Source organism: Parasteatoda tepidariorum, chromosome 9, assembly GCF_982258835.1.
Source record: "Parasteatoda tepidariorum strain Cologne lab strain chromosome 9, Ptep-v5.0, whole genome shotgun sequence".
NCBI classification, from domain to species: domain Eukaryota; kingdom Metazoa; phylum Arthropoda; class Arachnida; order Araneae; family Theridiidae; genus Parasteatoda; species Parasteatoda tepidariorum.
Window position 1 is genome coordinate 1,745,136 of NC_141763.1, and position 27,091 is coordinate 1,772,226.

Here is a 27,091-nt window from a genome sequence, read left to right on the forward strand (position 1 = left end):
TACCGAAATCGTCAGAATTATCTAAGTACCGAAATCGGCAGAATTTTTCTAAGTACCGAAAACTTCTGTATGTTTAATAAGTATCGAAATCGTAAGAATTTTTCTAAGTACCGAAATCGACTGAATTTTTCTAAGTACCGAAATCAACAGAATTTTTCAAAGTACCGAAATCGGCAGAATTTTTCTAAGTACCGAAAACGTCAGAATTTTTCTAAGTACCGAAAACGTCAGAAATTTTCTAAGTACTGAAAACTTCTGAGTCTTTTCAAAGTACCGAAAAAGGCAGAAATTTTCCAAGTACCGAAATCAACAGAATTTTTCTAAGTACCGAATTCGACAGAATTTTTCTAAGAACCGAAAACTTTTGAATGTTTTCTAAGTACCGAAAAAGGCAGAAATTTTCTAAGTACCGAAATCGGCAGAATTTTTCTAAGTACCGAAAACTTCCGAGTCTTTTCTAAGTACCGAAATCGACAGAATTTTTCTAAGTACCGAAATCAACAGAATTTTTCTAAGTACCGAAATCGGCAGAATTTTTCTAAGTACCGAAAATGTCAGAAATTTTCTAAGTACCGAAAACGTCAGATATTTTCTAAGTACTGAAAACTTCTGAGTCTTTTCAAAGTACCGAAAGAGGCAGAAATTTTCCAAGTACCGAAATCGACAGAATTTTTCTAAGTACCGAAAACGTCAAAAATTTTCTAAGTATCGAAAAGGTCAGAAATTTTCTAAGATCCGAAATCATCAGAATGTTTTTAAGTACCGAAATCGTCAGAATTTTCTAAGTGCCGATATCGTCAGAATTTTTCTAAGTACCGAAAACGTCAGAAATTTTCTAAGTACTGCAAACTTCCTAGTCTTTTCAAAGTACCGAAAAAGGCAGAATTTTTCAAAGTACCGAAATCGTCAGAATTTTCTAAGTACCGAAATCGGCAGAATTTTTCTAAGTACCGAAAACTTCTGAATGTTTAATAAGTATCGAAATCGTAAGAATTTTCCTAAGTACCGAAATTGACTGAATTTTTCTAAGTACCGAAATCAACAGAATTTTTCTAAGTTCCGAATTCGACAGAATTTTTCTAAGTACCGAAAACTTTTGAATGTTTTCTAAGTACCGAAAAAGGCAGAAATTTTCTAAGTACCGAAAACTTCTGAATGTTTTCTATGTACCGAAATCGACAGAATTTTTCTAAGTACCGAAATCGTCAGAATTTTTCTAAGTACCGAAATCGTCAGAAATTTTCTAAGTACCGAAAACTTCTGGGTCTTTTCAAAGTACCGAAAAAGGCAGAAATTTTCTAAGTACCGAAATCAAAAGAATTTTTCTAAGTACAGAAAACGTCAGAAATTTTCTAAGTACCGAAAACTTCCGAGTCTTTTCTAAGTACCGAAATCGACAGAATTTTTCTAAGTACCGAAATCAACAGAATTTTTCTAAGTACCGAAATCGGCAGAATTTTGCTTAGTACCGAAAACTTCTGAATGTTTAATAAGTATCGAAATCGTAAGTATTTTTCTAAGTACCGAAAAAGGCAGAAATTTTCCAAGTACCGAAATCAACAGAATTTTTCTAAGTACCGAATTCGACAGAATTTTTCTAAGTAACGAAAACTTCTGAATGTTTTCTAAGTACCGAAAAAGGCAGAAATTTTGTAAGTACCGAAAACTTCCGAGTCTTTTCTAAGTACCGAAATCGACAAATTTTTTCTAAGTACCGAAATCAACAGAATTTTTCTAAGTACCGAAATCGGCAGAATTTTTCTAAGTACCGAAAATGTCAGAAATTTTCTAAGTACCGAAAACGTCAGATATTTTCTAAGTACTGAAAACTTCTGAGTCTTTTCAGAGTACCGAAAAAGGCAGAAATTTTCCAAGTACCGAAATCGACAGAATTTTTCTAAGTACCGAAAACGTCAGAAATTTTCTAAGTATTGAAAAGGTCAGAAATTTTCTAATATCCGAAATCATCAGAATGTTACTAAGTACCGAAATCGTCAGAATTTTCTAAGTACCGATATCGTCAGAATTTTTCTAAGTACCGAAATCAAAAGAATTTTTCTAAGTACCGAAAACGTCAGAAATTTTCTAAGTACTGCAAACTTCCTAGTCTTTTCAAAGTACCGAAAAAGGCAGAATTTTTCAAAGTACCGAAATCGTCAGAATTATCTAAGTACCGAAATCGGCAGAATTTTTCTAAGTACCGAAAACTTCTGTATGTTTAATAAGTATCGAAATCGTAAGAATTTTTCTAAGTACCGAAATCGACTGAATTTTTCTAAGTACCGAAATCAACAGAATTTTTCAAAGTACCGAAATCGGCAGAATTTTTCTAAGTACCGAAAACGTCAGAATTTTTCTAAGTACCGAAAACGTCAGAAATTTTCTAAGTACTGAAAACTTCTGAGTCTTTTCAAAGTACCGAAAAAGGCAGAAATTTTCCAAGTACCGAAATCAACAGAAATTTTCTAAGTACCGAAAAGGTCAGAAATTTTCTAAGATCCGAAATCATCAGAATTTTTCTAAGTACCGAAAATGTCAGAAATTTTCTTAGTACCGAAATCGGCAGAATTTTTCTAAGTACCGAAAACTTCCGAGTCTTTTCTAAGTACCGAAATCGACAGAATTTTTCTAAGTACCGAAATCAACAGAATTTTTCTAAGTACCGAAATCGGCAGAATTTTTCTAAGTACCGAAAATGTCAGAAATTTTCTAAGTACCGAAAACTTCTGAGTCTTTTCAAAGTACCGAAAAAGGCAGAAATTTTCTAAGTACCGAAATCAAAAGAATTTTTCTAAGTACCGAAAACTTCTGGGTCTTTTCAAAGTACCGAAAAAGGCAGAAATTTTCTAAGTACCGAAATCAAAAGAATTTTTCTAAGTACAGAAAACGTCAGAAATTTTCTAAGTACCGAAAACTTCCGAGTCTTTTCTAAGTACCGAAATCGACAGAATTTTTCTAAGTACCGAAATCAACAGAATTTTTCTAAGTACCGAAATCGGCAGAATTTTGCTTAGTACCGAAAACTTCTGAATGTTTAATAAGTATCGAAATCGTAAGTATTTTTCTAAGTACCGAAAAAGGCAGAAATTTTCCAAGTACCGAAATCAACAGAATTTTTCTAAGTACCGAATTCGACAGAATTTTTCTAAGTAACGAAAACTTCTGAATGTTTTCTAAGTACCGAAAAAGGCAGAAATTTTGTAAGTACCGAAAACTTCCGAGTCTTTTCTAAGTACCGAAATCGACAAATTTTTTCTAAGTACCGAAATCAACAGAATTTTTCTAAGTACCGAAATCGGCAGAATTTTTCTAAGTACCGAAAATGTCAGAAATTTTCTAAGTACCGAAAACGTCAGATATTTTCTAAGTACTGAAAACTTCTGAGTCTTTTCAGAGTACCGAAAAAGGCAGAAATTTTCCAAGTACCGAAATCGACAGAATTTTTCTAAGTACCGAAAACGTCAGAAATTTTCTAAGTATTGAAAAGGTCAGAAATTTTCTAATATCCGAAATCATCAGAATGTTACTAAGTACCGAAATCGTCAGAATTTTCTAAGTACCGATATCGTCAGAATTTTTCTAAGTACCGAAATCAAAAGAATTTTTCTAAGTACCGAAAACGTCAGAAATTTTCTAAGTACTGCAAACTTCCTAGTCTTTTCAAAGTACCGAAAAATGCAGAATTTTTCAAAGTACCGAAATCGTCAGAATTATCTAAGTACCGAAATCGGCAGAATTTTTCTAAGTACCGAAAACTTCTGTATGTTTAATAAGTATCGAAATCGTAAGAATTTTTCTAAGTACCGAAATCGACTGAATTTTTCTAAGTACCGAAATCAACAGAATTTTTCAAAGTACCGAAATCGGCAGAATTTTTCTAAGTACCGAAAACGTCAGAATTTTTCTAAGTACCGAAAACGTCAGAAATTTTCTAAGTACTGAAAACTTCTGAGTCTTTTCAAAGTACCGAAAAAGGCAGAAATTTTCCAAGTACCGAAATCAACAGAAATTTTCTAAGTACCGAAAAGGTCAGAAATTTTCTAAGATCCGAAATCATCAGAATTTTTCTAAGTACCGAAAATGTCAGAAATTTTCTTAGTACCGAAATCGGCAGAATTTTTCTAAGTACCGAAAACTTCCGAGTCTTTTCTAAGTACCGAAATCGACAGAATTTTTCTAAGTACCGAAATCAACAGAATTTTTCTAAGTACCGAAATCGGCAGAATTTTTCTAAGTACCGAAAATGTCAGAAATTTTCTAAGTACCGAAAACTTCTGAGTCTTTTCAAAGTACCGAAAAAGGCAGAAATTTTCTAAGTACCGAAATCAAAAGAATTTTTCTAAGTACCGAAAACTTCTGAATGTTTAATAAGTATCGAAATCGTAAGTATTTTTCTAAGTACCGAAAATGTCAGAAATTTTCTAAGTACTGCAAACTTCTGAGTCTTTTCAAAGTACCGAAAAAGGCAGAAATTTTCCAAGTACCGAAATCAACAGAATTTTTCTAAGTACCGAATTCGACAGAATTTTTCTAAGTAACGAAAACTTCTGAATGTTTTCTAAGTACCGAAAAAGGCAGAAATTTTGTAAGTACCGAAAACTTCCGAGTCTTTTCTAAGTACCGAAATCGACAGATTTTTTCTAAGTACCGAAATGAACAGAATTTTTCTAAGTACCGAAATCGGCAGAATTTTTCTAAGTACCGAAAATGTCAGAAATTTTCTAAGTACCGAAAACGTCAGATATTTTCTAAGTACTGAAAACTTCTGAGTCTTTTCAAAGTACCGAAAAAGGCAGAAATTTTCCAAGTACCGAAATCGACAGAATTTTTCTAAGTACCGAAAACGTCAGAAATTTTCTAAGTATCGAAAAGGTCAGAAATTTTCTAAGATCCGAAATCATCAGAATGTTTCTAAGTACCGAAATCGTCAGAATTTTTAAGTACCGATATCGTCAGAATTTTTCTAAGTACCGAAATCGAAAGAATTTTTCTAAGTACCGAAAACGTCAGAAATTTTCTAAGTACTGCAAACTTCCTAGTCTTTTCAAAGTACCGAAAAAGGCAGAATTTTTCAAAGTACCGAAATCGTCAGAATTTTCTAAGTACCGAAATCGGCAGAATTTTTCTTATTACCGAAAACTTCTGTATGTTTAATAAGTACCGAAATCGACTGAATTTTTCTAAGTACCGAAATCAACAGAATTTTTCTAAGTACCGAAATCGGCAGAATTTTTCTAAGTACCGAAAACGTCAGAAATTTTCTAAGTACCGAAAACGTCAGAAATTTTCTAAGTACAGAAAACTTCTGAGTCTTTTCAAAGTACCGAAAAAGGCAGAAATTTTCCAAGTACCGAAATCAGCAGAATTTTTCTAAGTTCCGAAATCATCAGAATTTTTCTAAGTACCGAAATCATCAGAATTTTTCTAAGTACCGAAAACGTCAGAAATTTTCTAAGTACCGAAAACTTCCGAGTCTTTTCTAAGTACCGAGATCGACAGAATTTTTCTAAGTACCGAAAACTTCTGAATGTTTAATAAGTATCGAAATCGTAAGAATTTTTCTAAGTACCGGAAACTTCTGTATGTTTAATAAGTATCGAAATCGTAAGAATTTTTCTAAGTACCGAAATCGACTGAATTTTTCTAAGTACCGAAAACGTCAGAATTTTTCTAAGTACCGAAAACGTCAGAAATTTTCTAAGTACTGAAAACTTCTGAGTCTTTTCAAAGTACCGAAAAAGGCAGAAATTTTCCAAGTACCGAAATCAACAGAATTTTTCTAAGTACCGAATTCGATAGAATTTTTCTAAGTACCGAAAACTTTTGAATGTTTTCTAAGTACCGAAAAAGGCAGAAATTTTCTAAGTACCGAAATCAAAAGAATTTTTCTAAGTACCGAAAACGTCAGAAATTTTCTAAGTACCGAAAACTTCCGAGTCTTTTCTAAGTACCGAAATCGACAGAATTTTTCTAAGTACCGAAATCAACAGAATTTTTCTAAGTACCGAAATCGGCAGAATTTTTCTAAGTACCGAAAACTTCTGAATGTTTAATAAGTATCGAAATCTTAAGTATTTTTCTAAGTACCGAAAATGTCAGAAATTTTCTAAGTACTGCAAACTTCTTAGTCTTTTCAAAGTACCGAAAAAGGCAGAAATTTTCCAAGTACCGAAATCAACAGAATTTTTCTAAGTACCGAATTCGACAGAATTTTTCTAAGTAACGAAAACTTCTGAATGTTTTCTAAGTACCGAAAAATACAGAAATTTCGAAAGTACCGAAAACTTCCGAGTCTTTTCTAAGTACCGAAATCGACAGATTTTTTCTAAGTACCGAAATCAACAGAATTTTTCTAAGTACCGAAATCGGCAGAATTTTTCTAAAGTACCGAAAACGTCAGAATTTTTCTAAGTACCGAAAACGTCAGATATTTTCTAAGTACTGAAAACTTCTGAGTCTTTTCAAAGTACCGAAAAAGGCAGAAATTTTCCAAGTACCGAAATCAACAGAATTTTTCTAAGTACCGAATTCGACAGAATTTTTCTAAGTACCGAAAACTTTTGAATGTTTTCTAAGTACCGAAATCGACAGAATTTTTCTAAGTAACGAAAACTTCTGAATGTTTTCTAAGTACCGAAAAAGGCAGAAATTTTCCAAGTACCGAAATCAACAGAATTTTTCTAAGTACCGAAATCGGCAGAATTTTTCTAAGTACCGAAAACTTCTGAATGTTTAATAAGTATCGAAATCGTAAGTATTTTTCTAAGTACCGAAAATGTCAGAAATTTTCTAAGTACTGCAAACTTCTGAGTCTTTTCAAAGTACCGAAAAAGGCAGAAATTTTCCAAGTACCGAAATCAACAGAATTTTTCAAAGTACCGAATTCGACAGAATTTTTCTAAGTAACGAAAACTTCTGAATGTTTTCTAAGTACCGAAAACGTCAGAAATTTTCTAAGTACCGAAAACTTCTGAGTCTTTTCAAAGTACCGAAATCAACGGAATTTTTCTAAGTACCAAATTCAACAGAATTTTTCTAAGTACCGAAATAAACAGAATTTTTCTATGTACCGAAATCGGCAGAATTTTTCGAAGTACCGAAAACGTCAGAAATTTTCTAAGTACCGAAAACGTCAGAAATTTTCTAAGTACTGAAAACTTCTGAGTCTTTTCAAAGTACCGAAAAAGGCAGAAATTTTCCAAGTACCGAAATCAACAGAAATTTTCTAAGTACCGAAAAGGTCAGAAATTTTCTAAGATCCGAAATCATCAGAATTTTTCTAAGTACCGAAAACGTCAGAAATTTTCTAAGTACCGAAAATGTCAGAAATTTTCTAAGTACCGAAAACGTCAGATATTTTCTAAGTACTGAAAACTTCTGAGTCTTTTCAAAGTACCGAAAAAGGCAGAATTTTTCAAAGTACCGAAATCGTCAGAATTTTCTAAGTACCGAAATCGGCAGAATTTTTCTAAGTACCGAAAACTTCTGAATGTTTAATAAGTATCGAAATCGTAAGAATTTTCCAAAGTACCGAAATTGACTGAATTTTTCTAAGTTCCGAAATCAACAGAATTTTTCAAAGTACCGAAATCGGCAGAATTTTTCTAAGTACCGAAAACGTCAGAATTTTTCTAAGTACCGAAAACGTCAGAAATTTTCTAAGTACTGAAAACTTCTGAGTCTTTTCAAAGTACCGAAAAAGGCAGAAATTTTCCAAGTACCGAAATCAACAGAATTTTTCTAAGTACCGAATTCGACAGAATTTTTCTAAGAACCGAAAACTTTTGAATGTTTTCTAAGTACCGAAAAAGGCAGAAATTTTCTAAGTACCGAAATCGGCAGAATTTTTCTAAGTACCGAAAACTTCCGAGTCTTTTCTAAGTACCGAAATCGACAGAATTTTTCTAAGTACCGAAATCAACAGAATTTTTCTAAGTACCGAAATCGGCAGAATTTTTCTAAGTACCGAAAATGTCAGAAATTTTCTAAGTACCGAAAACGTCAGATATTTTCTAAGTACTGAAAACTTCTGAGTCTTTTCAAAGTACCGAAAGAGGCAGAAATTTTCCAAGTACCGAAATCGACAGAATTTTTCTAAGTACCGAAAACGTCAAAAATTTTCTAAGTATCGAAAAGGTCAGAAATTTTCTAAGATCCGAAATCATCAGAATGTTTTTAAGTACCGAAATCGTCAGAATTTTCTAAGTACCGATATCGTCAGAATTTTTCTAAGTACCGAAAACGTCAGAAATTTTCTAAGTACTGCAAACTTCCTAGTCTTTTCAAAGTACCGAAAAAGGCAGAATTTTTCAAAGTACCGAAATCGTCAGAATTTTCTAAGTACCGAAATCGGCAGAATTTTTCTAAGTACCGAAAACTTCTGAATGTTTAATAAGTATCGAAATCGTAAGAATTTTCCTAAGTACCGAAATTGACTGAATTTTTCTAAGTAGCGAAATCAACAGAATTTTTCTAAGTTCCGAATTCGACAGAATTTTTCTAAGTACCGAAAACTTTTGAATGTTTTCTAAGTACCGAAAAAGGCAGAAATTTTCTAAGTACCGAAAACTTCTGAATGTTTTCTATGTACCGAAATCGACAGAATTTTTCTAAGTACCGAAATCGTCAGAATTTTTCTAAGTACCGAAATCGTCAGAAATTTTCTAAGTACCGAAAACTTCTGGGTCTTTTCAAAGTACCGAAAAAGGCAGAAATTTTCTAAGTACCGAAATCAAAAGAATTTTTCTAAGTACAGAAAACGTCAGAAATTTTCTAAGTACCGAAAACTTCCGAGTCTTTTCTAAGTACCGAATTCGACAGAATTTTTCTAAGTACCGAAATCAACAGAATTTTTCTAAGTACCGAAATCGGCAGAATTTTGCTTAGTACCGAAAACTTCTGAATGTTTAATAAGTATCGAAATCGTAAGTATTTTTCTAAGTACCGAAAAAGGCAGAAATTTTCCAAGTACCGAAATCAACAGAATTTTTCTAAGTACCGAATTCGACAGAATTTTTCTAAGTAACGAAAACTTCTGAATGTTTTCTAAGTACCGAAAAAGGCAGAAATTTTGTAAGTACCGAAAACTTCCGAGTCTTTTCTAAGTACCGAAATCGACAAATTTTTTCTAAGTACCGAAATCAACAGAATTTTTCTAAGTACCGAAATCGGCAGAATTTTTCTAAGTACCGAAAATGTCAGAAATTTTCTAAGTACCGAAAACGTCAGATATTTTCTAAGTACTGAAAACTTCTGAGTCTTTTCAGAGTACCGAAAAAGGCAGAAATTTTCCAAGTACCGAAATCGACAGAATTTTTCTAAGTACCGAAAACGTCAGAAATTTTCTAAGTATCGAAAAGGTCAGAAATTTTCTAAGATCCGAAATCATCAGAATGTTTCTAAGTACCGAAATCGTCAGAATTTTCTAAGTACCGATATCGTCAGAATTTTTCTAAGTACCGAAATCAAAAGAATTTTTCTAAGTACCGAAAACGTCAGAAATTTTCTAAGTACTGCAAACTTCCTAGTCATTTCAAAGTACCGAAAAAGGCAGAATTTTTCAAAGTACCGAAATCGTCAGAATTATCTAAGTACCGAAATCGGCAGAATTTTTCTAAGTACCGAAAACTTCTGTATGTTTAATAAGTATCGAAATCGTAAGAATTTTTCTAAGTACCGAAATCGACTGAATTTTTCTAAGTACCGAAATCAACAGAATTTTTCAAAGTACCGAAATCGGCAGAATTTTTCTAAGTACCGAAAACGTCAGAATTTTTCTAAGTACCGAAAACGTCAGAAATTTTCTAAGTACTGAAAACTTCTGAGTCTTTTCAAAGTACCGAAAAAGGCAGAAATTTTCCAAGTACCGAAATCAACAGAATTTTTCTAAGTACCGAATTCGACAGAATTTTTCTAAGAACCGAAAACTTTTGAATGTTTTCTAAGTACCGAAAAAGGCAGAAATTTTCTAAGTACCGAAAATGTCAGAAATTTTCTAAGTACCGAAAACGTCAGATATTTTCTAAGTACTGAAAACTTCTGAGTCTTTTCAAAGTACCGAAAGAGGCAGAAATTTTCCAAGTACCGAAATCGACAGAATTTTTCTAAGTACCGAAAACGTCAAAAATTTTCTAAGTATCGAAAAGGTCAGAAATTTTCTAAGATCCGAAATCATCAGAATGTTTTTAAGTACCGAAATCGTCAGAATTTTCTAAGTGCCGATATCGTCAGAATTTTTCTAAGTACCGAAAACGTCAGAAATTTTCTAAGTACTGCAAACTTCCTAGTCTTTTCAAAGTACCGAAAAAGGCAGAATTTTTCAAAGTACCGAAATCGTCAGAATTTTCTAAGTACCGAAATCGGCAGAATTTTTCTAAGTACCGAAAACTTCTGAATGTTTAATAAGTATCGAAATCGTAAGAATTTTCCTAAGTACCGAAATTGACTGAATTTTTCTAAGTACCGAAATCAACAGAATTTTTCTAAGTTCCGAATTCGACAGAATTTTTCTAAGTACCGAAAACTTTTGAATGTTTTCTAAGTACCGAAAAAGGCAGAAATTTTCTAAGTACCGAAAACTTCTGAATGTTTTCTATGTACCGAAATCGACAGAATTTTTCTAAGTACCGAAATCGTCAGAATTTTTCTAAGTACCGAAATCGTCAGAAATTTTCTAAGTACCGAAAACTTCTGGGTCTTTTCAAAGTACCGAAAAAGGCAGAAATTTTCTAAGTACCGAAATCAAAAGAATTTTTCTAAGTACAGAAAACGTCAGAAATTTTCTAAGTACCGAAAACTTCCGAGTCTTTTCTAAGTACCGAAATCGACAGAATTTTTCTAAGTACCGAAATCAACAGAATTTTTCTAAGTACCGAAATCGGCAGAATTTTGCTTAGTACCGAAAACTTCTGAATGTTTAATAAGTATCGAAATCGTAAGTATTTTTCTAAGTACCGAAAAAGGCAGAAATTTTCCAAGTACCGAAATCAACAGAATTTTTCTAAGTACCGAATTCGACAGAATTTTTCTAAGTAACGAAAACTTCTGAATGTTTTCTAAGTACCGAAAAAGGCAGAAATTTTGTAAGTACCGAAAACTTCCGAGTCTTTTCTAAGTACCGAAATCGACAAATTTTTTCTAAGTACCGAAATCAACAGAATTTTTCTAAGTACCGAAATCGGCAGAATTTTTCTAAGTACCGAAAATGTCAGAAATTTTCTAAGTACCGAAAACGTCAGATATTTTCTAAGTACTGAAAACTTCTGAGTCTTTTCAGAGTACCGAAAAAGGCAGAAATTTTCCAAGTACCGAAATCGACAGAATTTTTCTAAGTACCGAAAACGTCAGAAATTTTCTAAGTATTGAAAAGGTCAGAAATTTTCTAAGATCCGAAATCATCAGAATGTTACTAAGTACCGAAATCGTCAGAATTTTCTAAGTACCGATATCGTCAGAATTTTTCTAAGTACCGAAATCAAAAGAATTTTTCTAAGTACCGAAAACGTCAGAAATTTTCTAAGTACTGCAAACTTCCTAGTCTTTTCAAAGTACCGAAAAAGGCAGAATTTTTCAAAGTACCGAAATCGTCAGAATTATCTAAGTACCGAAATCGGCAGAATTTTTCTAAGTACCGAAAACTTCTGTATGTTTAATAAGTATCGAAATCGTAAGAATTTTTCTAAGTACCGAAATCGACTGAATTTTTCTAAGTACCGAAATCAACAGAATTTTTCAAAGTACCGAAATCGGCAGAATTTTTCTAAGTACCGAAAACGTCAGAATTTTTCTAAGTACCGAAAACGTCAGAAATTTTCTAAGTACTGAAAACTTCTGAGTCTTTTCAAAGTACCGAAAAAGGCAGAAATTTTCCAAGTACCGAAATCAACAGAAATTTTCTAAGTACCGAAAAGGTCAGAAATTTTCTAAGATCCGAAATCATCAGAATTTTTCGAAGTACCGAAAATGTCAGAAATTTTCTTAGTACCGAAATCGGCAGAATTTTTCTAAGTACCGAAAACTTCCGAGTCTTTTCTAAGTACCGAAATCGACAGAATTTTTCTAAGTACCGAAATCAACAGAATTTTTCTAAGTACCGAAATCGGCAGAATTTTTCTAAGTACCGAAAATGTCAGAAATTTTCTAAGTACCGAAAACTTCTGAGTCTTTTCAAAGTACCGAAAAAGGCAGAAATTTTCTAAGTACCGAAATCAAAAGAATTTTTCTAAGTACCGAAAACTTCTGAATGTTTAATAAGTATCGAAATCGTAAGTATTTTTCTAAGTACCGAAAATGTCAGAAATTTTCTAAGTACTGCAAACTTCTGAGTCTTTTCAAAGTACCGAAAAAGGCAGAAATTTTCCAAGTACCGAAATCAACAGAATTTTTCTAAGTACCGAATTCGACAGAATTTTTCTAAGTAACGAAAACTTCTGAATGTTTTCTAAGTACCGAAAAAGGCAGAAATTTTGTAAGTACCGAAAACTTCCGAGTCTTTTCTAAGTACCGAAATCGACAGATTTTTTCTAAGTACCGATATGAACAGAATTTTTCTAAGTACCGAAATCGGCAGAATTTTTCTAAGTACCGAAAATGTCAGAAATTTTCTAAGTACCGAAAACGTCAGATATTTTCTAAGTACTGAAAACTTCTGAGTCTTTTCAAAGTACCGAAAAAGGCAGAAATTTTCCAAGTACCGAAATCGACAGAATTTTTCTAAGTACCGAAAACGTCAGAAATTTTCTAAGTATCGAAAAGGTCAGAAATTTTCTAAGATCCGAAATCATCAGAATGTTTCTAAGTACCGAAATCGTCAGAATTTTTAAGTACCGATATCGTCAGAATTTTTCTAAGTACCGAAATCGAAAGAATTTTTCTAAGTACCGAAAACGTCAGAAATTTTCTAAGTACTGCAAACTTCCTAGTCTTTTCAAAGTACCGAAAAAGGCAGAATTTTTCAAAGTACCGAAATCGTCAGAATTTTCTAAGTACCGAAATCGGCAGAATTTTTCTTATTACCGAAAACTTCTGTATGTTTAATAAGTACCGAAATCGACTGAATTTTTCTAAGTACCGAAATCAACAGAATTTTTCTAAGTACCGAAATCGGCAGAATTTTTCTAAGTACCGAAAACGTCAGAAATTTTCTAAGTACCGAAAACGTCAGAAATTTTCTAAGTACAGAAAACTTCTGAGTCTTTTCAAAGTACCGAAAAAGGCAGAAATTTTCCAAGTACCGAAATCAGCAGAATTTTTCTAAGTTCCGAAATCATCAGAATTTTTCTAAGTACCGAAATCATCAGAATTTTTCTAAGTACCGAAAACGTCAGAAATTTTCTAAGTAGAGAAAACTTCCGAGTCTTTTCTAAGTACCGAGATCGACAGAATTTTTCTAAGTACCGAAAACTTCTGAATGTTTAATAAGTATCGAAATCGTAAGAATTTTTCTAAGTACCGGAAACTTCTGTATGTTTAATAAGTATCGAAATCGTAAGAATTTTTCTAAGTACCGAAATCGACTGAATTTTTCTAAGTACCGAAAACGTCAGAATTTTTCTAAGTACCGAAAACGTCAGAAATTTTCTAAGTACTGAAAACTTCTGAGTCTTTTCAAAGTACCGAAAAAGGCAGAAATTTTCCAAGTACCGAAATCAACAGAATTTTTCTAAGTACCGAATTCGATAGAATTTTTCTAAGTACCGAAAACTTTTGAATGTTTTCTAAGTACCGAAAAAGGCAGAAATTTTCTAAGTACCGAAATCAAAAGAATTTTTCTAAGTACCGAAAACGTCAGAAATTTTCTAAGTACCGAAAACTTCCGAGTCTTTTCTAAGTACCGAAATCGACAGAATTTTTCTAAGTACCGAAATCAACAGAATTTTTCTAAGTACCGAAATCGGCAGAATTTTTCTAAGTACCGAAAAGTTCTGAATGTTTAATAAGTATCGAAATCTTAAGTATTTTTCTAAGTACCGAAAATGTCAGAAATTTTCTAAGTACTGCAAACTTCTGAGTCTTTTCAAAGTACCGAAAAAGGCAGAAATTTTCCAAGTACCGAAATCAACAGAATTTTTCTAAGTACCGAATTCGACAGAATTTTTCTAAGTAACGAAAACTTCTGAATGTTTTCTAAGTACCGAAAAATACAGAAATTTCGAAAGTACCGAAAACTTCCGAGTCTTTTCTAAGTACCGAAATCGACAGATTTTTTCTAAGTACCGAAATCAACAGAATTTTTCTAAGTACCGAAATCATCAGAATTTTTCAAAGTACCGAAAACGTCAGAAATTTTCTAAGTACCGAAAACTTCTGAGTCTTTTCAAAGTACCGAAATCAACGGAACTTTTCTAAGTACCAAATTCAACAGAATTTTTCTAAGTACCGAAATAAACAGAATTTTTCTAAGTACCGAAATCGGCAGAATTTTTCGAAGTACCGAAAACGTCAGAAATTTTCTAAGTACCGAAAACGTCTGAAATTTTCTAAGTACTGAAAACTTCTGAGTCTTTTCAAAGTACCGAAAAAGGCAGAAATATTCCAAGTACCGATATCAACAGAAATTTTCTAAGTACCGAAAAGGTCAGAAATTTTCTAAGATCCGAAATCATCAGAATTTTTCTAAGTACCGAAAACGTCAGAAATTTTCTAAGTACCGAAAATGTCAGAAATTTTCTTAGTACCGAAATCGGCAGAATTTTTCTAAGTACCGAAAACTTCCGAGTCTTTTCTAAGTACCGAAATCGACAGAATTTTTCTAAGTACCGAAATCAACAGAATTTTTCTAAGTACCGAAATCGGCAGAATTTTTCTAAGTACCGAAAACGTCAGAAATTTTCTAAGTATCGAAAAGGTCAGAAATTTTCTAAGATCCGAAATCATCAGAATGTTTCTAAGTACCGAAATCGTCAGAATTTTTAAGTACCGATATCGTCAGAATTTTTCTAAGTACCGAAATCAAAAGAATTTTTCTAAGTACCGAAAACGTCAGAAATTTTCTAAGTACTGCAAACTTCCTAGTCTTTTCAAAGTACCGAAAAAGGCAGAATTTTTCAAAGTACCAAAATCGTCAGAATTTTCTAAGTACCGAAATCGGCAGAATTTTTCTTATTACCGAAAAATTCTGTATGTTTAATAAGTATCGAAATCGTAAGAATTTTTCTGAGTACCGAAATCGACTGAATTTTTCTAAGTACCGAAATCAACAGAATTTTTCTAAGTACCGAAATCGGCAGAATTTTTCTAAGTACCGAAAACGTCAGAAATTTTCTAAGTACCGAAAACGTCAGAAATTTTCTAAGTACAGAAAACTTCTGAGTCTTTTCAAATTTCCGAAAAAGACAGAAATTTTCCAAGTACCGAAATCAGCAGAATTTTTCTAAGTTCCGAAATCATCAGAATTTTTCTAAGTACCGAAATCATCAGAATTTTTCTAAGTACCGAAAACGTCAGAAATTTTCTAAGTACCGAAAACTTCCGAGTCTTTTCTAAGTACCGAGATCGACAGAATTTTTCTAAGTACCGAAAACTTCTGAATGTTTAATAAGTATCGAAATCGTAAGAATTTTTCTAAGTACCGGAAACGTCAGAAATTTTCTAAGTACCGAAAACTTCTGGGTCTTTTCAAAGTACCGAAAAAGGCAGAAATTTTCTAAGTACCGAAATCAAAAGAATTTTTCTAAGTACAGAAAACGTCAGAAATTTTCTAAGTACCGAAAACTTCCGAGTCTTTTCTAAGTACCGAATTCGACAGAATTTTTCTAAGTACCGAAATCAACAGAATTTTTCTAAGTACCGAAATCGGCAGAATTTTGCTTAGTACCGAAAACTTCTGAATGTTTAATAAGTATCGAAATCGTAAGTATTTTTCTAAGTACCGAAAAAGGCAGAAATTTTCCAAGTACCGAAATCAACAGAATTTTTCTAAGTACCGAATTCGACAGAATTTTTCTAAGTAACGAAAACTTCTGAATGTTTTCTAAGTACCGAAAAAGGCAGAAATTTTGTAAGTACCGAAAACTTCCGAGTCTTTTCTAAGTACCGAAATCGACAAATTTTTTCTAAGTACCGAAATCAACAGAATTTTTCTAAGTACCGAAATCGGCAGAATTTTTCTAAGTACCGAAAATGTCAGAAATTTTCTAAGTACCGAAAACGTCAGATATTTTCTAAGTACTGAAAACTTCTGAGTCTTTTCAGAGTACCGAAAAAGGCAGAAATTTTCCAAGTACCGAAATCGACAGAATTTTTCTAAGTACCGAAAACGTCAGAAATTTTCTAAGTATCGAAAAGGTCAGAAATTTTCTAAGATCCGAAATCATCAGAATGTTTCTAAGTACCGAAATCGTCAGAATTTTCTAAGTACCGATATCGTCAGAATTTTTCTAAGTACCGAAATCAAAAGAATTTTTCTAAGTACCGAAAACGTCAGAAATTTTCTAAGTACTGCAAACTTCCTAGTCATTTCAAAGTACCGAAAAAGGCAGAATTTTTCAAAGTACCGAAATCGTCAGAATTATCTAAGTACCGAAATCGGCAGAATTTTTCTAAGTACCGAAAACTTCTGTATGTTTAATAAGTATCGAAATCGTAAGAATTTTTCTAAGTACCGAAATCGACTGAATTTTTCTAAGTACCGAAATCAACAGAATTTTTCAAAGTACCGAAATCGGCAGAATTTTTCTAAGTACCGAAAACGTCAGAATTTTTCTAAGTACCGAAAACGTCAGAAATTTTCTAAGTACTGAAAACTTCTGAGTCTTTTCAAAGTACCGAAAAAGGCAGAAATTTTCCAAGTACCGAAATCAACAGAATTTTTCTAAGTACCGAATTCGACAGAATTTTTCTAAGAACCGAAAACTTTTGAATGTTTTCTAAGTACCGAAAAAGGCAGAAATTTTCTAAGTACCGAAATCGGCAGAATTTTTCTAAGTACCGAAAACTTCCGAGTCTTTTCTAAGTACCGAAATCGACAGAATTTTTCTAAGTACCGAAATCAACAGAATTTTTCTAAGTACCGAAATCGGCAGAATTTTTCTAAGTACCGAAAATGTCAGAAATTTTCTAAGTACCGAAAACGTCAGATATTTTCTAAGTACTGAAAACTTCTGAGTCTTTTCAAAGTACCGAAAGAGGCAGAAATTTTCCAAGTACCGAAATCGACAGAATTTTTCTAAGTACCGAAAACGTCAAAAATTTTCTAAGTATCGAAAAGGTCAGAAATTTTCTAAGATCCGAAATCATCAGAATGTTTTTAAGTACCGAAATCGTCAGAATTTTCTAAGTGCCGATATCGTCAGAATTTTTCTAAGTACCGAAAACGTCAGAAATTTTCTAAGTACTGCAAACTTCCTAGTCTTTTCAAAGTACCGAAAAAGGCAGAATTTTTCAAAGTACCGAAATCGTCAGAATTTTCTAAGTACCGAAATCGGCAGAATTTTTCTAAGTACCGAAAAGGCAGAAATTTTCCAAGTACCGAAATCAGCAGAATTTTTCTAAGTTCCGAAATCATCAGAATTTTTCTAAGTACCGAAATCATCAGAATTTTTCTAAGTACCGAAAACGTCAGAAATTTTCTAAGTAGAGAAAACTTCCGAGTCTTTTCTAAGTACCGAGATCGACAGAATTTTTCTAAGTACCGAAAACTTCTGAATGTTTAATAAGTATCGAAATCGTAAGAATTTTTCTAAGTACCGGAAACTTCTGTATGTTTAATAAGTATCGAAATCGTAAGAATTTTTCTAAGTACCGAAATCGACTGAATTTTTCTAAGTACCGAAAACGTCAGAATTTTTCTAAGTACCGAAAACGTCAGAAATTTTCTAAGTACTGAAAACTTCTGAGTCTTTTCAAAGTACCGAAAAAGGCAGAAATTTTCCAAGTACCGAAATCAACAGAATTTTTCTAAGTACCGAATTCGATAGAATTTTTCTAAGTACCGAAAACTTTTGAATGTTTTCTAAGTACCGAAAAAGGCAGAAATTTTCTAAGTACCGAAATCAAAAGAATTTTTCTAAGTACCGAAAACGTCAGAAATTTTCTAAGTACCGAAAACTTCCGAGTCTTTTCTAAGTACCGAAATCGACAGAATTTTTCTAAGTACCGAAATCAACAGAATTTTTCTAAGTACCGAAATCGGCAGAATTTTTCTAAGTACCGAAAAGTTCTGAATGTTTAATAAGTATCGAAATCTTAAGTATTTTTCTAAGTACCGAAAATGTCAGAAATTTTCTAAGTACTGCAAACTTCTGAGTCTTTTCAAAGTACCGAAAAAGGCAGAAATTTTCCAAGTACCGAAATCAACAGAATTTTTCTAAGTACCGAATTCGACAGAATTTTTCTAAGTAACGAAAACTTCTGAATGTTTTCTAAGTACCGAAAAATACAGAAATTTCGAAAGTACCGAAAACTTCCGAGTCTTTTCTAAGTACCGAAATCGACAGATTTTTTCTAAGTACCGAAATCAACAGAATTTTTCTAAGTACCGAAATCATCAGAATTTTTCAAAGTACCGAAAACGTCAGAAATTTTCTAAGTACCGAAAACTTCTGAGTCTTTTCAAAGTACCGAAATCAACGGAACTTTTCTAAGTACCAAATTCAACAGAATTTTTCTAAGTACCGAAATAAACAGAATTTTTCTAAGTACCGAAATCGGCAGAATTTTTCGAAGTACCGAAAACGTCAGAAATTTTCTAAGTACCGAAAACGTCTGAAATTTTCTAAGTACTGAAAACTTCTGAGTCTTTTCAAAGTACCGAAAAAGGCAGAAATATTCCAAGTACCGATATCAACAGAAATTTTCTAAGTACCGAAAAGGTCAGAAATTTTCTAAGATCCGAAATCATCAGAATTTTTCTAAGTACCGAAAACGTCAGAAATTTTCTAAGTACCGAAAATGTCAGAAATTTTCTTAGTACCGAAATCGGCAGAATTTTTCTAAGTACCGAAAACTTCCGAGTCTTTTCTAAGTACCGAAATCGACAGAATTTTTCTAAGTACCGAAATCAACAGAATTTTTCTAAGTACCGAAATCGGCAGAATTTTTCTAAGTACCGAAAACGTCAGAAATTTTCTAAGTATCGAAAAGGTCAGAAATTTTCTAAGATCCGAAATCATCAGAATGTTTCTAAGTACCGAAATCGTCAGAATTTTTAAGTACCGATATCGTCAGAATTTTTCTAAGTACCGAAATCAAAAGAATTTTTCTAAGTACCGAAAACGTCAGAAATTTTCTAAGTACTGCAAACTTCCTAGTCTTTTCAAAGTACCGAAAAAGGCAGAATTTTTCAAAGTACCAAAATCGTCAGAATTTTCTAAGTACCGAAATCGGCAGAATTTTTCTTATTACCGAAAAATTCTGTATGTTTAATAAGTATCGAAATCGTAAGAATTTTTCTGAGTACCGAAATCGACTGAATTTTTCTAAGTACCGAAATCAACAGAATTTTTCTAAGTACCGAAATCGGCAGAATTTTTCTAAGTACCGAAAACGTCAGAAATTTTCTAAGTACCGAAAACGTCAGAAATTTTCTAAGTACAGAAAACTTCTGAGTCTTTTCAAATTTCCGAAAAAGACAGAAATTTTCCAAGTACCGAAATCAGCAGAATTTTTCTAAGTTCCGAAATCATCAGAATTTTTCTAAGTACCGAAATCATCAGAATTTTTCTAAGTACCGAAAACGTCAGAAATTTTCTAAGTACCGAAAACTTCCGAGTCTTTTCTAAGTACCGAGATCGACAGAATTTTTCTAAGTACCGAAAACTTCTGAATGTTTAATAAGTATCGAAATCGTAAGAATTTTTCTAAGTACCGGAAACGTCAGAAATTTTCTAAGTACCGAAAACTTCTGGGTCTTTTCAAAGTACCGAAAAAGGCAGAAATTTTCTAAGTACCGAAATCAAAAGAATTTTTCTAAGTACAGAAAACGTCAGAAATTTTCTAAGTACCGAAAACTTCCGAGTCTTTTCTAAGTACCGAATTCGACAGAATTTTTCTAAGTACCGAAATCAACAGAATTTTTCTAAGTACCGAAATCGGCAGAATTTTGCTTAGTACCGAAAACTTCTGAATGTTTAATAAGTATCGAAATCGTAAGTATTTTTCTAAGTACCGAAAAAGGCAGAAATTTTCCAAGTACCGAAATCAACAGAATTTTTCTAAGTACCGAATTCGACAGAATTTTTCTAAGTAACGAAAACTTCTGAATGTTTTCTAAGTACCGAAAAAGGCAGAAATTTTGTAAGTACCGAAAACTTCCGAGTCTTTTCTAAGTACCGAAATCGACAAATTTTTTCTAAGTACCGAAATCAACAGAATTTTTCTAAGTACCGAAATCGGCAGAATTTTTCTAAGTACCGAAAATGTCAGAAATTTTCTAAGTACCGAAAACGTCAGATATTTTCTAAGTACTGAAAACTTCTGAGTCTTTTCAGAGTACCGAAAAAGGCAGAAATTTTCCAAGTACCGAAATCGACAGAATTTTTCTAAGTACCGAAAACGTCAGAAATTTTCTAAGTATCGAAAAGGTCAGAAATTTTCTAAGATCCGAAATCATCAGAATGTTTCTAAGTACCGAAATCGTCAGAATTTTCTAAGTACCGATATCGTCAGAATTTTTCTAAGTACCGAAATCAAAAGAATTTTTCTAAGTACCGAAAACGTCAGAAATTTTCTAAGTACTGCAAACTTCCTAGTCATTTCAAAGTACCGAAAAAGGCAGAATTTTTCAAAGTACCGAAATCGTCAGAATTATCTAAGTACCGAAATCGGCAGAATTTTTCTAAGTACCGAAAACTTCTGTATGTTTAATAAGTATCGAAATCGTAAGAATTTTTCTAAGTACCGAAATCGACTGAATTTTTCTAAGTACCGAAATCAACAGAATTTTTCAAAGTACCGAAATCGGCAGAATTTTTCTAAGTACCGAAAACGTCAGAATTTTTCTAAGTACCGAAAACGTCAGAAATTTTCTAAGTACTGAAAACTTCTGAGTCTTTTCAAAGTACCGAAAAAGGCAGAAATTTTCCAAGTACCGAAATCAACAGAATTTTTCTAAGTACCGAATTCGACAGAATTTTTCTAAGAACCGAAAACTTTTGAATGTTTTCTAAGTACCGAAAAAGGCAGAAATTTTCTAAGTACCGAAATCGGCAGAATTTTTCTAAGTACCGAAAACTTCCGAGTCTTTTCTAAGTACCGAAATCGACAGAATTTTTCTAAGTACCGAAATCAACAGAATTTTTCTAAGTACCGAAATCGGCAGAATTTTTCTAAGTACCGAAAATGTCAGAAATTTTCTAAGTACCGAAAACGTCAGATATTTTCTAAGTACTGAAAACTTCTGAGTCTTTTCAAAGTACCGAAAGAGGCAGAAATTTTCCAAGTACCGAAATCGACAGAATTTTTCTAAGTACCGAAAACGTCAAAATTTTCTAAGTATCGAAAAGGTCAGAAATTTTCTAAGATCCGAAATCATCAGAATGTTTTTAAGTACCGAAATCGTCAGAATTTTCTAAGTGCCGATATCGTCAGAATTTTTCTAAGTACCGAAAACGTCAGAAATTTTCTAAGTACTGCAAACTTCCTAGTCTTTTCAAAGTACCGAAAAAGGCAGAATTTTTCAAAGTACCGAAATCGTCAGAATTTTCTAAGTACCGAAATCGGCAGAATTTTTCTAAGTACCGAAAAAGGCAGAAATTTTCCAAGTACCGAAATCAGCAGAATTTTTCTAAGTTCCGAAATCATCAGAATTTTTCTAAGTACCGAAATCATCAGAATTTTTCTAAGTACCGAAAACGTCAGAAATTTTCTAAGTAGAGAAAACTTCCGAGTCTTTTCTAAGTACCGAGATCGACAGAATTTTTCTAAGTACCGAAAACTTCTGAATGTTTAATAAGTATCGAAATCGTAAGAATTTTTCTAAGTACCGGAAACTTCTGTATGTTTAATAAGTATCGAAATCGTAAGAATTTTTCTAAGTACCGAAATCGACTGAATTTTTCTAAGTACCGAAAACGTCAGAATTTTTCTAAGTACCGAAAACGTCAGAAATTTTCTAAGTACTGAAAACTTCTGAGTCTTTTCAAAGTACCGAAAAAGGCAGAATTTTCCAAGTACCGAAATCAACAGAATTTTTCTAAGTACCGAATTCGATAGAATTTTTCTAAGTACCGAAAACTTTTGAATGTTTTCTAAGTACCGAAAAAGGCAGAAATTTTCTAAGTACCGAAATCAAAAGAATTTTTCTAAGTACCGAAAACGTCAGAAATTTTCTAAGTACCGAAAACTTCCGAGTCTTTTCTAAGTACCGAAATCGACAGAATTTTTCTAAGTACCGAAATCAACAGAATTTTTCTAAGTACCGAAATCGGCAGAATTTTTCTAAGTACCGAAAAGTTCTGAATGTTTAATAAGTATCGAAATCTTAAGTATTTTTCTAAGTACCGAAAATGTCAGAAATTTTCTAAGTACTGCAAACTTCTGAGTCTTTTCAAAGTACCGAAAAAGGCAGAAATTTTCCAAGTACGAAATCAACAGAATTTTTCTAAGTACCGAATTCGACAGAATTTTTCTAAGTAACGAAAACTTCTGAATGTTTTCTAAGTACCGAAAAATACAGAAATTTCGAAAGTACCGAAAACTTCCGAGTCTTTTCTAAGTACCGAAATCGACAGATTTTTTCTAAGTACCGAAATCAACAGAATTTTTCTAAGTACCGAAATCATCAGAATTTTCAAAGTACCGAAAACGTCAGAAATTTTCTAAGTACCGAAAACTTCTGAGTCTTTTCAAAGTACCGAAATCAACGGAACTTTTCTAAGTACCAAATTCAACAGAATTTTTCTAAGTACCGAAATAAACAGAATTTTTCTAAGTACCGAAATCGGCAGAATTTTTCGAAGTACCGAAAACGTCAGAAATTTTCTAAGTACCGAAACGTCTGAAATTTTCTAAGTACTGAAAACTTCTGAGTCTTTTCAAAGTACCGAAAAAGGCAGAAATATTCCAAGTACCGATATCAACAGAAATTTTCTAAGTACCGAAAAGGTCAGAAATTTTCTAAGATCCGAAATCATCAGAATTTTTCTAAGTACCGAAAACGTCAGAAATTTTCTAAGTACCGAAAATGTCAGAAATTTTCTTAGTACCGAAATCGGCAGAATTTTTCTAAGTACCGAAAACTTCCGAGTCTTTTCTAAGTACCGAAATCGACAGAATTTTTCTAAGTACCGAAATCAACAGAATTTTTCTAAGTACCGAAATCGGCAGAATTTTTCTAAGTACCGAAAACGTCAGAAATTTTCTAAGTATCGAAAAGGTCAGAAATTTTCTAAGATCCGAAATCATCAGAATGTTTCTAAGTACCGAAATCGTCAGAATTTTTAAGTACCGATATCGTCAGAATTTTTCTAAGTACCGAAATCAAAAGAATTTTTCTAAGTACCGAAAACGTCAGAAATTTTCTAAGTACTGCAAACTTCCTAGTCTTTTCAAAGTACCGAAAAAGGCAGAATTTTTCAAAGTACCAAAATCGTCAGAATTTTCTAAGTACCGAAATCGGCAGAATTTTTCTTATTACCGAAAAATTCTGTATGTTTAATAAGTATCGAAATCGTAAGAATTTTTCTGAGTACCGAAATCGACTGAATTTTTCTAAGTACCGAAATCAACAGAATTTTTCTAAGTACCGAAATCGGCAGAATTTTTCTAAGTACCGAAAACGTCAGAAATTTTCTAAGTACCGAAAACGTCAGAAATTTTCTAAGTACAGAAAACTTCTGAGTCTTTTCAAATTTCCGAAAAAGACAGAAATTTTCCAAGTACCGAAATCAGCAGAATTTTTCTAAGTTCCGAAATCATCAGAATTTTTCTAAGTACCGAAATCATCAGAATTTTTCTAAGTACCGAAAACGTCAGAAATTTTCTAAGTACCGAAAACTTCCGAGTCTTTTCTAAGTACCGAGATCGACAGAATTTTTCTAAGTACCGAAAACTTCTGAATGTTTAATAAGTATCGAAATCGTAAGAATTTTTCTAAGTACCGGAAACGTCAGAAATTTTCTAAGTACCGAAAACTTCTGGGTCTTTTCAAAGTACCGAAAAAGGCAGAAATTTTCTAAGTACCGAAATCAAAAGAATTTTTCTAAGTACAGAAAACGTCAGAAATTTTCTAAGTACCGAAAACTTCCGAGTCTTTTCTAAGTACCGAATTCGACAGAATTTTTCTAAGTACCGAAATCAACAGAATTTTTCTAAGTACCGAAATCGGCAGAATTTTGCTTAGTACCGAAAACTTCTGAATGTTTAATAAGTATCGAAATCGTAAGTATTTTTCTAAGTACCGAAAAAGGCGGAAATTTTCCAAGTACCGAAATCAACAGAATTTTTCTAAGTACCGAATTCGACAGAATTTTTCTAAGTAACGAAAACTTCTGAATGTTTTCTAAGTACCGAAAAAGGCAGAAATTTTGTAAGTACCGAAAACTTCCGAGTCTTTTCTAAGTACCGAAATCGACAAATTTTTTCTAAGTACCGAAATCAACAGAATTTTTCTAAGTACCGAAATCGGCAGAATTTTTCTAAGTACCGAAAATGTCAGAAATTTTCTAAGTACCGAAAACGTCAGATATTTTCTAAGTACTGAAAACTTCTGAGTCTTTTCAGAGTACCGAAAAAGGCAGAAATTTTCCAAGTACCGAAATCGACAGAATTTTTCTAAGTACCGAAAACGTCAGAAATTTTCTAAGTATCGAAAAGGTCAGAAATTTTCTAAGATCCGAAATCATCAGAATGTTTCTAAGTACCGAAATCGTCAGAATTTTCTAAGTACCGATATCGTCAGAATTTTTCTAAGTACCGAAATCAAAAGAATTTTTCTAAGTACCGAAAACGTCAGAAATTTTCTAAGTACTGCAAACTTCCTAGTCATTTCAAAGTACCGAAAAAGGCAGAATTTTTCAAAGTACCGAAATCGTCAGAATTATCTAAGTACCGAAATCGGCAGAATTTTTCTAAGTACCGAAAACTTCTGTGTGTTTAATAAGTATCGAAATCGTAAGAATTTTTCTAAGTACCGAAATCGACTGAATTTTTCTAAGTACCGAAATCAACAGAATTTTTCAAAGTACCGAAATCGGCAGAATTTTTCTAAGTACCGAAAACGTCAGAATTTTTCTAAGTACCGAAAACGTCAGAAATTTTCTAAGTACTGAAAACTTCTGAGTCTTTTCAAAGTACCGAAAAAGGCAGAAATTTTCCAAGTACCGAAATCAACAGAATTTTTCTAAGTACCGAATTCGACAGAATTTTTCTAAGAACCGAAAACTTTTGAATGTTTTCTAAGTACCGAAAAAGGCAGAAATTTTCTAAGTACCGAAATCGGCAGAATTTTTCTAAGTACCGAAAACTTCCGAGTCTTTTCTAAGTACCGAAATCGACAGAATTTTTCTAAGTACCGAAATCAACAGAATTTTTCTAAGTACCGAAATCGGCAGAATTTTTCTAAGTACCGAAAATGTCAGAAATTTTCTAAGTACCGAAAACGTCAGATATTTTCTAAGTACTGAAAACTTCTGAGTCTTTTCAAAGTACCGAAAGAGGCAGAAATTTTCCAAGTACCGAAATCGACAGAATTTTTCTAAGTACCGAAAACGTCAAAAATTTTCTAAGTATCGAAAAGGTCAGAAATTTTCTAAGATCCGAAATCATCAGAATGTTTTTAAGTACCGAAATCGTCAGAATTTTCTAAGTGCCGATATCGTCAGAATTTTTCTAAGTACCGAAAACGTCAGAAATTTTCTAAGTACTGCAAACTTCCTAGTCTTTTCAAAGTACCGAAAAAGGCAGAATTTTTCAAAGTACCGAAATCGTCAGAATTTTCTAAGTACCGAAATCGGCAGAATTTTTCTAAGTACCGAAAACTTCTGAATGTTTAATAAGTATCGAAATCGTAAGAATTTTCCTAAGTACCGAAATTGACTGAATTTTTCTAAGTACCGAAATCAACAGAATTTTTCTAAGTTCCGAATTCGACAGAATTTTTCTAAGTACCGAAAACTTTTGAATGTTTTCTAAGTACCGAAAAAGGCAGAAATTTTCTAAGTACCGAAAACTTCTGAATGTTTTCTATGTACCGAAATCGACAGAATTTTTCTAAGTACCGAAATCGTCAGAATTTTTCTAAGTACCGAAATCGTCAGAAATTTTCTAAGTACCGAAAACTTCTGGGTCTTTTCAAAGTACCGAAAAAGGCAGAAATTTTCTAAGTACCGAAATCAAAAGAATTTTTCTAAGTACAGAAAACGTCAGAAATTTTCTAAGTACCGAAAACTTCCGAGTCTTTTCTAAGTACCGAAATCGACAGAATTTTTCTAAGTACCGAAATCAACAGAATTTTTCTAAGTACCGAAATCGGCAGAATTTTGCTTAGTACCGAAAACTTCTGAATGTTTAATAAGTATCGAAATCGTAAGTATTTTTCTAAGTACCGAAAAAGGCAGAAATTTTCCAAGTACCGAAATCAACAGAATTTTTCTAAGTACCGAATTCGACAGAATTTTTCTAAGTAACGAAAACTTCTGAATGTTTTCTAAGTACCGAAAAAGGCAGAAATTTTGTAAGTACCGAAAACTTCCGAGTCTTTTCTAAGTACCGAAATCGACAAATTTTTTCTAAGTACCGAAATCAACAGAATTTTTCTAAGTACCGAAATCGGCAGAATTTTTCTAAGTACCGAAAATGTCAGAAATTTTCTAAGTACCGAAAACGTCAGATATTTTCTAAGTACTGAAAACTTCTGAGTCTTTTCAGAGTACCGAAAAAGGCAGAAATTTTCCAAGTACCGAAATCGACAGAATTTTTCTAAGTACCGAAAACGTCAGAAATTTTCTAAGTATTGAAAAGGTCAGAAATTTTCTAAGATCCGAAATCATCAGAATGTTACTAAGTACCGAAATCGTCAGAATTTTCTAAGTACCGATATCGTCAGAATTTTTCTAAGTACCGAAATCAAAAGAATTTTTCTAAGTACCGAAAACGTCAGAAATTTTCTAAGTACTGCAAACTTCCTAGTCTTTTCAAAGTACCGAAAAAGGCAGAA